The sequence below is a fragment of the Lolium rigidum genome, chromosome 3 (genome assembly GCF_022539505.1).
Source record: "Lolium rigidum isolate FL_2022 chromosome 3, APGP_CSIRO_Lrig_0.1, whole genome shotgun sequence".
NCBI lineage: Eukaryota > Viridiplantae > Streptophyta > Magnoliopsida > Poales > Poaceae > Lolium > Lolium rigidum.
In genome coordinates, this window is record NC_061510.1 from 122992990 (window position 1) to 123009327 (window position 16338).

Sequence of the window (16338 nt, forward strand, 5' to 3'; positions counted from 1 at the left end):
TGGGATTGGCGACGGCGGCGTCTCTGGAAGGTTTTCCGTATCGTGGCTCTCGGTACTGGGGTTTCGCGACGGAGGCTTTAAGTAGGCGGAAGGGCAGGTCAGGGGGCCACACGAGGGCCCCACACTACAGGTCGGCGCGGCCAAGGGCTGGGCCGCGCCGCCCTATGGTGTGGCCACCTCGTGGCCCCACTTTGTCTCCTCTTCGGTCTTCTGGAAGCTTCGTGGCAAAATAGGACCCTGGGCGTTGATTTCGTCCAATTCCGAGAATATTTCGTTACTAGGATTTCTGAAACCAAAAACAGCAGAAAACAGCAACTGGCACTTCGGCATCTTGTTAATAGGTTAGTTCCAGAAAATGCACGAATATGACATAAAGTGTGCATAAAACATGTAGATATTATCAATAATGTGGCATGGAACATAAGAAATTATCGATACGTCGGAGACGTATCAGGAAGTTTCGGTTTTGGACAAATATCCTCAATCTCATATGAGAAAATTAATTGTTGTTGAATGCTTAAGCATTAAAGAGGAGTCCATTATCTGTTGTCTATGTTGTCCCGGTACGGATGTCTAAGTTGAGAATAATCAATAGCGAGAAATCCAATGCGAGCTTTCTCCTTAGACCTTTATACAGGCGGCATAGAGGTACCCCTTTGTAACACTTGGTTAAAACATATGCATTGCAATGATAATCCAGGTAATCCAAGCTAATTAGGACAAGGTGCGGGCACTATTAGTATACTATGCATGAGGCTTGCAACTTGTAAGATATAATTTACATAACACATATGCTTTATTACTACCGTTGACAAAATTGTTTCTTGTTTTCAAAATCAAAGCTCTAGCACAAATATATCAATCGATGCTTTCCTCTTTGAAGGACCTTTCTTTTACTTTTATTGTTGAGTCAGTTCACCTATTTCTCTCCATCTTAAGAAGCAAACACTTGTGTGAACTGTGCATTGATTCCTACATACTTGCATATTGCACTTGTTATATTACTCTATGTTGACAATTATCCATGAGATATACATGTTATAAGTTGAAAGCAACCGCTGAAACTTAATCTTCCTTTGTGTTGCTTCAATACCTTTACTTTGATTTATTGCTTTATGAGTTAACTCTTATGCAAGACTTATTGATGCTTGTCTTGAAGTACTATTCATGAAAAGTCTTTGCTATATGATTCATTTGTTTACTCATGTCATTTACCATTGTTTTGATCGCTGCATTCATTACATATGCTTACAATAGTATGATCAAGGTTATGATGGCATGTCACTCCGAAATTATCTTTGTTATCGTTTACCTCGCTCGGGACGAGCGAAACTAAGCTTAGGGATGCTGATACGTCTCCGACGTATCGATAATTTCTTATGTTCCATGCCACATTATTGATGATATCTACATGTTTTATGCATACTTTATGTCATATTTATGCATTTTCCGGCACTAACCTATTAACGAGATGCCGAAGAGCCGATTGTCGTTTTCTAGCTGTTTTTGGTTTCGTAAATCCTAGTAAGGAAATATTCTCGGAATTGGACGAAATCAACGCCCGTGGGCCTATTTTGCCACGAAGCTTCCGAAGACCGAAGAGAAGACGAAGTGGGGCCACGAGGCGGCGCCACACTAGGGCGGCGCGGCCCGGGCCGGCCGCGCGGCCCTAGCGTGTGGGCCCCCGTGACGCCTCCCCGATCTGCCCTTCCGCCTACAAATAGTCTTCGTCGCGAAACCCCCAGCACCGAGAGCCACGATACGGAAAACCTTCCGCAGACGCCGCCGCCGCCAATCCCATCTCGGGGGATTCAGAGATCGCCTCCGGCACTCCTGCCGGAGAGGGGATTCATCTCCCGGAGGACTCTACACCGCCATGGTCGCCTCCGGAGTGATGAGTGAGTAGTTCACCCCTGGACTATGGGTCCATAGCAGTAGCTAGATGGTTGTCTTCTCCTCATTATGCTATCATTGTCGGATCTTGTGAGCTGCCTAACATGATCAAGATCATCTATCTGTAATACTATATGTTGTGTTTGTTGGGATCCGATGGATAGAGAATACTATGTTATGTTGATTATCAATCTATTATCTATGTGTTGTTTATGATCTTGTATGCTCTCCGTTACTAGTAGATGCTTTGGCCAAGTTGATGCTTGTAACTCCAAGAGGGAGTACTTATGCTCGATAGTGGGTTCATGTCTCCGTGAATCTGGGGAGTGACGAAACCCCTAAGGTTATGGATGTGTTGTTGCCACTAGGGATAAAACATTGATGCTATGTCCGAGGATGTAGTTATTGATTACATTACGCACCATATTTAATGCAATTGTCTGTTGTTTGCAACTTAATACTCGGAAGGGATTCGGATGATAACCTCGAAGGTGGACTTTTTAGGCATAGATGCATGCTTGGATAGCAGTCTATGTACTTTGTCGTAATGCCCAATTAAATCTCACAATACTCATCATATCATGTATGTGCATTGTCATGCCCTCTCTATTTGTCAATTGCCCAACTGTAATTTGTTCACCCAACATGCTATTTATCTTATGGGAGAGACACCACTAGTGAACTGTGGACCCCGGTCCATTCTTTTACATCGAATACAATATACTGCAATACTTGTTCTACTGTTCTCTGCAAACAATCATCATCCACACTATACATCTAATCCTTTGTTAGAGCAAGCCGGTGAGATTGACAACCTCACTGTTTCGTTGGGGCAAAGTACTTTGGTTGTGTTGTGCAGGTTCCACGTTGGCGCCGGAATCCCTGGTGTTGCGCCGCACTACATCTCGTCGCCATCAACCTTCAACGTGCTTCTTGACTCCTACTGGTTCGATAAACCTTGGTTTCTAACTGAGGGAAACTTACTGCTGTACGCATCACACCTTCCACTTGGGGTTCCCAACGGTCGCGTCTTTGTACGCGTGTCAGCCGGCCCATTAATGTTTTGCCCAATCAACCTTAGAGGTTAGGCCCGGCCCACGTAACTAATGGTCCAGCCCAGCTATATAGTTGACCGGTCAAACTAAGTCAGCTGGCCCGGCCCGCAAACTTAATGGGCCGGCCCGCTTAAGATGTGGCAGGCCTCGTGTGGGCCTACCATCTACCACGGGGTTTCGGCCGGTTAACGCCGTTAGCCCGACGGTTAACGGCGTCGCCACGTGGCGGTTTGCATGACGTCGGCGAGTCAACGGGCTCTCGGAAACACTTACTGCAACGGTCCAATTTTCCGTGGCGGAAGGGCGCCCAAGCGCGACGGACCGAAAAAACGTGGTAGGACTTTGCCCGACGCGGTTTCGACTACGGAACCCATATCGTCGGGTTAGGCCCATAGGCGACGAAAAATACCCCTTAGCGGACGATTTTCGGACTTTGTCTATCAGAACTTTTCTTGTAGTGTTACTATTAATTCTTAAATTAACTAGGTGAACTCCTACTCAAAACAACATCCCTCATGTTTCCTTAGTGTTTAAATGAACCAAATTCACTACACCAAGTCCGATCATCCACGAGAGATGATGTAGCTTTAATGGCAAACATCGACATGTTCATCATATCATTTATATGATTCATGCTTAACCTTTCGGTTTGCCGTGTTCCGAGGCCATGTCTATACATGCTAGGTTCGTCAAGTTAAACCTTAGTTTTCGCATGTGCAAATCTGGCTTGCACCCGTTGTATGCACACATTGAGTCTATCACACTCGATCATCACATGATGGTTCGAAACAATGAGTCTTAGCAACGGTGCTAACTAAGGACGAACACTTTATTATCTTGATTTTTAGTGAGTGGGGTCATCTTAGAATGTTACCGTCTTGATCCAAGCAATACAAGATGCATAAAAAGGATTAATATCACATGAAATTTATAATGTGATATGATATGACCCTTTTATCTGTGCGCCTTTCATGTTCATCTTCAAAGCATGGGCATGATCTCCATCATCGTCGGCAGGGCATCAAGGTCCATGGCGCCGTCTTCATGGTTGTCCACCACTTGTAGCAACTATTACAACTACTTTAATATAAAACTACTACATGATGAATCAAAACGAAATTAAAGACAACCATAAGACTCATGTCGGTTGCCACAATACAATAAGGATCATCTCATACATTAAATATATTCATAATCACATCATGGACATATCACATCACCAAACCACTGCAAAAACAAGTTAGACGTCCCTAATTTTGTTTGCATATTTTACGTGGCTTAGGGTTTTCGACTAAGATCCGATCTACCTACAAACATGAACCACAACGCTGATACAAGTGTTGTCAATTGCAAATTGTAAATTGGATCTTAACTATGGTGAGAGAAACGACATCAGGCAAAGCCACTTATGTAATACAAGTTGCATGTCAAGATTGAAGGAAGTATCATGAACGCGGTCATGCAAGGTTAGCCCGAGCCGCTTCATCTCACCATGCCGCAAGATGCAAAATACACGATAAGCAAATGACAACAAAAGCATCAACGCCCACAAAACCATCGTATTCTACTCGTACTACTAATCTATGCATAGACATGGCTCTGATACCACTCTAGGGATTCGTAGCATAGAAAACAAAAAAATTCCTACCGCAAGAACGATGAATTCGTGATAAAATGAACCATTTACATACAATATCAATTTCCTTTGTCGCGCGATATTTTACTTATCCGAAATTTGATCGTCGGTATCTCTATACCTAGTTCAACCTCGTTACCGATAAGTACTCTTTACTCGTACCGTGATATGTCATCCCTTGTGAGCCAGTCACATGCTTGCAAACTAACTGGGATGACATTTCACCGAGAGGGCCGAGTATATCTATTCGTCATTTGTATGGAGAAATCCCACTATTGATCGACGCACTTCAACCTATACTTTTCGAACACTTAATGTCACCTTTATAACTACTCATTTACGAAGTAGTGTTTGATGTCATCAAAACATCCATCCGATGTAGGTAATTGACATGATCTCATGGTCAAAGGACTAGGTTACTATGTATCTTAAAGCTTGAAGCAAAACAAACTTAATCACTTTATCATATGCTACTCTTACTATGGGTATATATCCATCACATCATTCACCTAATGATATGATCTTGTTATTAATAACATCCAATGTTCATGATCAGAAAACCATGATCAGCTATTAATCAACATGCTAGTTTAACAAGATGCTTACTAGAGACTCTTTTATGTTAACAAAACACACAAGTATTAATGTTTCCGGTTAATACAATTACAGTATGGGATGTAAACATTTATCATGAACACTAAGATATAACAATAAACTCTTTTATTATTGCCTCTTGGCCATATCAACAACACTACTCGCTTCTTCCTGAAAAACAATTCTTGTCATAAGGTTAGTAATTTAAAAAATCATGAAATACAAAAACAAAGTTTTTGGATGAATGTGAACTTACTTTGGCTTTATCAGCAGTGAATCTACACTTGGTAGATCCAGGTCGGTGTCCAAGTTCTTCATAGAGCTTGCATCTATTTTTGTTACTTTTTGGGCTCTTTTTGGCTTGGAGTCTTTCTTCCCCTTCTTACTGCTCCCACCTTTCTCAAACCAAGGATTGACTGTTTAGGCCAGCCAGCCTTTCTTCTCATCAGAGGATAGAACAAGGAGAATTCTATATCCACTTTAGGCCACTGAGACTCTGTAAGTGCTGGAATTGGACTTGCATACGGAACTCTAAATTTGTCAACTAAATAATACTCATGTAAATATGGGTGCATATTTAGCTTGGGTTTGGAGGCCAAAAAAAGGATGGCGTGTTCACAAGGTTTTCCACTGTGTTGCCACTCAAGGAAGGTGCATTCATGCTTTTCAGTGTCAACAACATGCCTTGTTCCGGCCTTTGTATCTCTAACTTCAGCACCCTCAATGAGGGTTTTTCAACGCACAAATTTGCAAGATTTACGCTTCGTTGAATACCTGCTGCACTACAGCAGGCAGCTTATCAATTCCTTGCAGAAGATCACCAAGCCTTGCTCTCAATTTCCACAACCTAATGATCATGATCCTAATTTGGTCAACCATGTCATGGACAGGCAATACCTTGAACTCGTTTATCTTGTTAAAACTTTCTGCCAAGTTATTGTTGATATGATCACACTTGATGGTTAAATCCTAACATGTACCACAAAAGAGAATGCTAGGTGTCCATCCAAGGGCCAAACTCACTGCCTGCTGCCATTATCTTACCAAGAAGATATGCATGTGTCTTTTAAGTGTAAGATCTTGCTACTCGCTACAGGCAGCCAAATCCATCTCCCCTAAAAAAAATTATCACATTCATCCACATATGACCAAAGCAATCCCTCTGCTCAGCATGCGGACAACGTGGAATTCTAAATAATGAAAAGTTATATCTCAATTGGGTCGGCAAGGAACCATGGTGGCCATAGCAATGGGCAATGGCTAGAGGCGAGGGCCCAGAAGACGTACGTGCCTGCACGTCCATCCTCCGGTGCGCCAAAAGAGCCGGACCTCTAGCAATGCTTGGAGGAAGAGCACCAGAGTGCCTGCTCGGCAATGTTGAGGTGGAGGTCTTCTAGCTAGATGGACATGAGCGTCAAGCACCTGGCCTGTTCTGGAGGATTCAGGCCACCCCAATCTCACCAATACATCCATATATCAATGTAGACAAGGGAATTATTCTTGTTCTCCTAAACATGCCCGTACAAATTAGGATTCAGAAAATCTAAGAAGAAGCCATAGGCATCAAAGCAAGCAAGTATAAATCATGAGCGAAATTTACTGGCAAATCAACATCACCGGATGATGCTACCAACCTGTAATAAATCAAAGCGAAATTTATCTAGTTTCAATACACAAGGGAAGGCCTGGACCTATACTGGCAATACAATAAAAATCACTACATTACTTCCCTCTAACTATATTTTTTCCATTTATGCACTTGACAACAAACTACTTATTTATGGGGACTTTGTTAAACCATGACTTAATAAGTGAAACGAAATATCCATAAAACCGACAAACAGACCATGTAAATGATCAATTTCATATTTGCATAGTAAATAAGGAGGTGCACGTATGCTTTACCCCCTGGTACGTGGGTAACAGATGTTCATATGCAACTTCCACTCCCACATTCTGTCGTTTGGCCCATTGTGCTTGTATATGTTACTTTGCTATGCTGATATATGCAAGCAGACAATGGAATAAAACAAAAAGGGGGGATGATCACCATGCAATTTCTGGCAAGATATGTCATAGGGCACTGGCGGCCCCTGCTATGCTTGGTCCATAGCATCGGTGTGCCCTGATGTGGCAGTGGCGAGGCGGCGAAGGGGAGAGTTGAGTCGTGGTGGTGGTGGCAGGGAGAAGGGAGTTAGAGCGGGGGCGATTTGACTTACGAAAGATAATGGGTGGTGATATTTTTTACTTTCGCTGGGAGGGATGTGGGGATGTTTTCCTTCCGCACTCCGTCTGACTATTTGCTTAGCGCAAAACACCCGATGTTAATATCGTGCTGTGTGGACAGATTTAATCAAGTGCTCCGATCCTATGGCGTTGAGAGATATGTGTATGTTTGACGGTGTGTACCTAGAATTTTTTATGTTTGCTCTTTTATTAGTAGTGGAGAAAAGTATGAAGGAAAATAAGAAAGAAAGGTGCTAGTTTTTTTAAGTTACTGCAGCATTGGTGGGTAATTTCCTTCAATTTTAGGGGTAGTTCGAAGTTTGACATTAAGAAAGCTTATTTTTCTATATTATTATTAGGTATAGGATATGTAGATATAGATATATGGATATAGATATAGATATAGATATAGGATAAATACTTCATACTCCTGGGTGTAACTATACCCATGTCTCGTATATAACCATACAAAAGTATATATGATACTTTATCAGTTTGTGTATGTTCGTATATTGTAACTAAGATATCAAACCAAATTTGGTGAAAAACATTTAAATGAGCCCATGGTTTGCATTATATATCCGAAATACATTCATATTTACACGTAAAGAAAGAGTGTACGTAAAAAATGCCATACTACCTACAAAGTAGAATATACTCTTATATACTTCATACTACATATATATACTCTTCGGTATGATAGATACTATCTAGATTGGGTGAAACACACGTGGGAGTAACTACACCCGGGTGTAGTATGAATATGTCGGATATAGGATAAATAAATAAATATATATAGTATACAATATGTAGATATAGATATATAGATATAGATATAGATATAGACTAGGAAACATGCCCGCGCGTTGCGGCGGGTGAGTTTTTTATTTTTGCTAAAAATCATCCCATCAAACTTTAGAATGCTTGAAACTGCAAGGAGATTGAAAAAACTATGACAACAATTAGATTGTTGGTGTGTACATTAATTACCTCGAGTCACATATTGTGGTGCTCCAGAATAGCTTTATCTCTCTCTGTCAAACTCCAAATGCTTGCATCAATAGAAGCCAGTGCGCTACATTTTCTATGACAGAAATAAATATATTTTATTAATCCATGAAAGACCAAATCAATTTGATTTGGAGCTAGCCAATGATATTTCCAGGAGTTACTTTCGTGTGCAACTGAACATGGTAGCTATTAAAGTGCCGGGTATATATTGCATTATTGAAAAACATACCTAGAAATATTACCGGATATGTATGCAGTTTCGCATAGATAAGTGGCATTTCAAAATCATGGAGAATTTTATTTCCAGGCTCGATGTTGTCCCCATATAAGAAACCATCAGAAAATTCTCTGAAGACAATTAGGAGATACAACAATATTCAGGTTTGGCATCTCTGTAGCTACATGTTGCAGAACACCTCCACCTCCGCTGCTTAGGCCGTGTGGTCCGACAATACCAGCTCCGACCTCCGGTAGTGTATCAGCTTCACATCCTTCCTGAACGACAAAACGTGGTCGCACCACATCGACGTATCTTTTTCTTTTAACCAAACAATCGTAGCTATGTAAGGAAACAAAGGTTGTGGGTTAGTTTGACAAAATATACCTGTTTGTTAATTTTTGAAGCCAATCTATTGCTAACCTACAACAATGACAACTTACTGTATGCCAGCCCGTTAAACCGAAAGAGTCCTGAAAATGGCAGAGAAGTGATCCAATCTTTCTGTACAAAACACAATCTGATGGTACCTCCACTACTCTGCCACATGATTATTTATATATTTTTTCGATATGGGAGCATCGCTCCGGCCTCTGCATCAATAGATGCACACAGCCATGTCTTTTATTAAAAGAACGAAGTTCAATAGTGTACTTATTACAATCATATGGAAGCTAAGGCTGTAACAATAAACAGCCACACAAAGATGAACAGTAAACAAAATCTATCCGTCTTCAATCTTGAATCCTTCTAGTGTGCCGCCATCCAGTAGCCTGGAAATAGCAATCCCGTGCGACCGTCAAGATTCGGTTGCATCCAATAGCCATAGTATCCTGCTGGTCCTCCGGAAGAAGATACGCCCAAAGTTGGGTCCAATGCGCCGCACGAATAATAACCTGCAAAAAATTGGTTCCCTTTTGTTTATTAAACACAATATCATTTCTACTTGTCCATATAGACCAACAAATCGCTGAGATTCCAATACGAATATGTTCCTTATCATTCTTTTTTACTCCATTCAACCAATTACCAAACATATTCGTGATATTAGCAGGGGGAGGAATGTTATAAGCAAAATATACCATTCTCCAGATTAATTTTGTAAATGGACAAGATAGAAACAAGTGATCAATGGTCTCATTATTATCACAGAAACAACAATTTTGATTACCCATCCACTTCCTCTTAATTAGATTATCCTTAGTAAGCAACACTTTATTACTAAGAAACCACATAAATATCTTTATCTTGAGGGGTATTTTAATCTTCCAAAGGTATTTTCTCAGAAATCTAGTATGGCCATTCATAAGGTCAAGGTACATGGATTTAACTGAAAATAAACCCGACTCCGTTAACTTCCATACAAACTGGTCTTTATCATTATTCAGTTGTACCATCATTAGTCGTTCACATAGGTGTATCCACAAATTCCACTTATGTTCATTAAGATATCTCCTAAAATCAATATTAATAGGGGATTGATTCAACACCGTAGATACCAACACATTTTTTTCTTTGGACAATATTATAAAGAGACGGATATTGTTGAGCTAAGGACACTTCGCCCAACCAAACATCCTCCCAAAACCGAACCGTCATCCCATTCCCAAATTTAAATTTACCCCTCTTAAAGAACTCATCTTTTACTCCCATCAGCCCCTTCAAAAGGGTGAATCAGTAGGTTTCGCCTCCACCTGAGCCATCGTTTTATTTTTAATATATTTGTTATGCAACAATTGCTGCCAAACTCCTTCTTCCGATAATAATTTGAATAACCATTTACTTAACAAACATTTATTTTTCAATTCAAGAACCTCGATCCCTAGGCCCCCTTGATCCTTTGGTCTACAAATAATATTCCATCTTGATAATCTATATTTCTTTTTGTGTTCATCAGATTGCCAAAAGAAGCGAGATCGATAGAAATCAAGCCTCTTCCTCACACCTTTTGGGATCTCTGATACGTCTCCGACGTATCGATAATTTCTTATGTTCCATGCCACATTATTGATGATTGATACGTCTCCGACGTATCGATAATTTCTTATGTTCCATGCCACATTATTGATGTTATCTACATGTTTTATGCACACTTTATGTCATATTCGTGCATTTTCTGGAACTAACCTATTAACAAGATGCCGAAGTGCCGCTTGTCATGTTCTGCTGTTTTTGGTTTCAGAAATCCTAGTAAGGAAATATTCTCGGAATTGGACGAAATCAAAGCCCAGGGGCCTATTTTCTCACGAAGCTTCCGAAGTCCGAAGGAGAGACGAAGAGGGGCCACGGAGGGGCCACACCCTAGGGCGGCGCGGCCCCCCTTGGCCGCGCGGCCCCGTGGTGTGGGGCCCCCGTGCCGCCTCTTGACCTGCCCTTCCGCCTATAAAAAGTCTCCGTGACGAACCCCCCCGTACCGAGAGCCACGATACGGAAAACCTTCCTGAGACGCCGCCGCCGCCGATCCCATCTCGGGGGATCCAGGAGATCGCCTCCGGCACCCTGCCGGAGAGGGGAATCATCTCCCGGAGGACTCTACGCCGCCATGGTCGCCTCCGGTGTGATGTGTGAGTAGTCTACCCCTGGACTATGGGTCCATAGCAGTAGCTAGATGGTTGTCTTCTCCCCATTGTGCTATCATTGTCGGATCTTGTGAGCTGCCTAACATGATCAAGATCATCTATCCGTAATTCTATATGTTGCGTTTGTTGGGATCCGATGAATAGAGAATACTTGTTATGTTGATTATCAAAGTTATATCTATGTGTTGTTTATGATCTTGCATGCTCTCCGTTATTAGTAGATGCTCTAGCCAAGTTGATGCTAGTAACTCCAAGAGGGAGTATTTATGCTCGATAGTGGGTTCATGTCTCCGTGAATCTGGAGGAGTGACAAGAACCACTAAGATTACGGATGTGCTTGTTGCCACTAGGGATAAAACATTAGTGCTATGTTCAAGGATGTAGTCACTAGTTACATTACGCGCAATACTTAATGCAATTGTCTCGTTGTTAGCAACTTAATACCGGAGGGGGTTCGGATGATAACTCGAAGGTGGACTTTTTAGGCATAGATGCGGTTGGATGACGGTCTATGTACTTTGTCGTAATGCCCAATTAAATCTCACTATACTCATCATGATATGTATGTGCATGGTCATGCTCTCTTTATTTGTCAATTGCCCAACTGTAATTTGTTCACCCAACATGCTCGTTCGTCTTATGGGAGAGACACCTCTAGTGAACTGTGGACCCCGGTCCAATTCTCTTTACTGAAATACAATCTATCGCAATACTTGTTCTACTCGTTTTCTGCAAACAATCATCTTCCACACAATACGGTTAACTCTTTGTTACAGCAAGCCGGTGAGATTGACAACCTCACTGTTTCGTTGGGGCAAAGTACTTTGGTTGTGTTGTGCAGGTTCCACGTTGGCGCCGGAATCCTTGGTGTTGCGCCGCACTACATCTCGCCGCCATCAACCTTCAACGTGCTTCTTGACTCCTACTGGTCCGATTAAACCTTGGTTTCTTATCGAGGGAAACTTGCCGCTGTGCGCATCACACCTTCCTCTTGGGGTTCCCAACGGACGTGCCAACCACACGCATCAAGCAAATTTCCGGCGCCGTTGCCGGGGAGATCAAGACACGCCGCAAGGGGAGTCTCCACTTCTCAATCTCTTTACTTTGTTTTTGTCTTGCTTAGTTTTATTTACTACTTTGTTTGCTGCACTAAATCAAAATACAAAAAAATTAGTTGCTAGTTTTACTTTATTTGCTATCTTGTTTGCTATATCTAAAACACAAAAAAATTAGTTTACTTGCATTTACTTTATCTAGTTTGCTTTATTTATCGTTGCTAAAATGGCCAACGCTGAAAACACTAAGTTGTGTGACTTCACAACCACAAATAATAATGATTTCTTATGCACACCTATTGCTCCACCTGCTACTACAGCAGAATTCTTTGAAATTAAACCTGCTTTATCGAATCTTGTTATGCGAGAGCAATTTTCCGGTGTTAGTTCCGATGATGTCGCTGCCCATCTTAATAATTTTGTTGAATTATGTGAAATGCAAAAATATAAAGATGTAGATGGTGATATTATTAAACTAAAATTGTTCCCTTTCTCATTAAGAGGAAGAGCTAAAGATTGGTTGCTATCTCTCGCCTAAGAATAGTATTGATTCATGGACTAAATGCAAGGATGCTTTTATTGGTAGATATTATCCCCCTGCTAAAATTATATCTTTGAGGAGTAGCATAATGAATTTTAAACAATTAGATACTGAACATGTTGCTCAAGCTTGGGAAAGAATGAAATCTTTGGTTAAAAATTGCCCAACCCATGGATCGACTACTTGGATGATCATCCAAACCTTCTATGCAGGACTAAATTTTTCTTCACGGAATTTATTGGATTCAGCTGCTGGAGGTACCTTTATGTCCATCACTCTTGGTGAAGCAACAAAGCTTCTTGATAATATGATGATCAACTACTCTGAATGGCACACGGAAAGGGCTCCACAAGGTAAGAAGGTAAATTCTGTCGAAGAAACCTCTTCCTTGAGTGATAAGATTGATGCTATTATGTCTATGCTTGTGAATGATAGGACTAATATTGATCCTAATAATGTTCCGTTAGCTTCATTGGTTGCACAAGAAGAACATGTTGATGTAAACTTCATTAAAAATAATAATTTTAACAACAATGCTTACCGGAACAATTCTAGTAACAACTATAGACCATATCCTTATAATAATGGCAACGGCTATGGTAATTCTTATGGGAATTCTTACAACAATAATAGGAGTTCACCCCCTGGACTTGAAGCCATGCTTAAAGAATTTATTAGTACACAAACTCGCTTTTAACAAATCTGTTGAAGAAAAGCTTGGGAAAATTGATATACTTGCTTCTAAAGTCGATAGTCTTGCTGCTCGATGTTGATCTTTTGAAATCAAAAGTTTTGCCTAATGAGAATCATCATAATAAAATTACTACTACAGCAAATGCCATTCAAGTTAGAATTAATGAGAATATAAGATTAATGGCTGAACTGCGTGCTAGGTGGGATAGAGAAGAAAATGAAAAACTAGCTAAAGAGAAGAATATAGCTAAAGTTTGGACTATTACCACCACTAGTAATGCTAATGCTACACATGTTGCTGCACCTCCTACTCATACTAATAAAAGAATTGGTGTTAGCAATGTTTCCACTTCTAATGCAAAGCGCGAAAACCGCTCGAAACTGCTAAAACTGCTGAAACTGCCTTTGATAAAGCTGCTGAAATTTTTTCCAACATTGGGGATGATGATCCCATTGCTTTAGATTATAATGGTTTGAATTTTGATGATTGCCACATGTCTGAAGTTATAAAGTTCTTGCAAAAACTTGCTAAAAGTCCTAATGCTAGTGCTATAAATTTGGCTTTTACACATCATATTACAAATGCTCTTATAAAAGCTAGAGAAGAGAAACTAGAGCGCGAAGCCTCTATTCCTAAAAAGCTAGAGGATGGTTGGGAGCCCATCATTAAGATGAAGGTTAAAGATTTTGATTGTAATGCTTTATGTGATCTTGGTGCAAGTATTTCGTTATGCCTAAGAAAATTTATAATATGCTTGACTTGCCACCGCTGAAAAATTGTTATTTGGATGTTAATCTTGCTGATCATTCTACAAAGAAACCTTTGGGTAAAGTTGATAATGTTCGCATTACCGTTAACAATAACCTTGTTCCCGTTGATTTTGTTGTCTTGGATATTGAATGCAATGCATCTTGTCCCATTATATTGGGAAGACCTTTTCTTCGAACTCGTTGGTGCTATTATTGATATGAAGGAAGGTAATATAAAATATCAATTTCCTCTCAAGAAAGGTATGGAACACTTCCCTAGAAAGAGAATGAAGGTACCTTTTGATTCCATTATGAGAACAAATTATGATGTTGACACTTCGTCTCTTGATAATACTTGATACACACTTTCGCGCCTAGCTGAAAGGCGTTAAAGAAAAGCGCTTATGGGAGACAACCCATGTTTTTACCTACAGTACTTTGTTTTTATTTTGTGTCTTGGAAGTTGTTTACTACTGTAGCAACCTCTCCTTATCTTAGTTTTGTGTTTTGTTGTGCCAAGTTAAGCCGTTGATAGAAAAGTAAGTACTAGATTTGGATTACTGCACAGTTCCAGATTTCTTTGCTGTCACGAATCTGGGTCCACCTCCCTGTAGGTAGCTCAGAAAATTAAGCCAATTTACGTGCATGATCCTCAGATATGTACGCAACTTTCATTCAATTTGAGCATTTTCATTTGAGCAAGTATGGTGCCATTTTAAAATTCGTCAATACGAACTGTTCTGTTTTGACAGATTCTGCCTTTTATTTCGCATTGCCTCTTTCGCTATGTTGGATGAATTTCTTTGATCCATTAATGTCCAGTAGCATTATGCAATGTCCAGAAGTGTTAAGAATGATTGTGTCACCTCTGAATATGTCAATTTATATTGTGCACTAACCCTCTAATGAGTTGTTTCGAGTTTGGTGTGGAGGAAGTTTTCAAGGATCAAGAGAGGAGTATGATGCAACATGATCAAGGAGAGTGAAAGCTCTAAGCTTGGGGATGCTCCCGGTGGTTCACCCCTGCATATATCAAGAAGACTCAAGCGTCTAAGCTTGGGGATGCCCAAGGCATCCCCTTCTTCATCGACAACATTATCAGGTTCCTCCCCGAAACTATATTTTTATTCCATCACATCTTATGTGCTTTTTCTTGGAGCGTCGGTTTGTTTTTGTTTTTTGTTTTGTTTGAATAAAATGGATCCTAGCATTCACTTTATGGGAGAGAGACACGCTCCGCTGTAGCATATGGACAAGTATGTCCTTGGTTTCTACTCATAGTATTCATGGCGAAGTTTCTCCTTCGTTAAATTGTTATATGGTTGGAATTGGAAAATGATACATGTAGTAATTGCTATTAATGTCTTGGGTAATGTGATACTTGGCAATTGTTGTGCTCATGATTAAGCTCTTGCATCATATGCTTTGCACCCATTAATGAAGAAATACATAGAGCATGCTAAAATTTGGTTTGCATATTTGGTTTCTCTAAGGTCTAGATAATTTCTAGTATTGAGTTTGAACAACAAGGAAGACGGTGTAGAGTCTTATAATGTTTTCAATATGTCTTTTATGTGAGTTTTGCTGCACCGGTTCATCCTTGTGTTTGTTTCAAATAAGCCTTGCTAGCCTAAACCTTGTATCGAGAGGGAATACTTCTCATGCATCCAAAATACTTGAGCCAACCACTATGCCATTTGTGTCCACCATACCTACCTACTACATGGTATTTTCCGCCATTCCAAAGTAAATTGCTTGAGTGCTACCTTTAAAATTCCATCATTCACCTTTGCAATATATAGCTCATGGGACAAATAGCTTAAAAACTATTGTGGTATTGAATATGTAATTATGCACTTTATCTCTTATTAAGTTGCTTGTTGTGCGATAACCATGTTCACCGGGGACGCCATCAACTATTCATTGTTGAATTTCATGTGAGTTGCTATGCATGTCCGTCTTGTCCGAAGTAAGAGAGATCTACCACCATATGGTTAAGCATGCATATGTTAGAGAAGAACATTGGGCCGCTAACTAAAGCCATGCTCCATGGTGGAAGTTTCAGTTTTGGACAACAATCCTCAAATC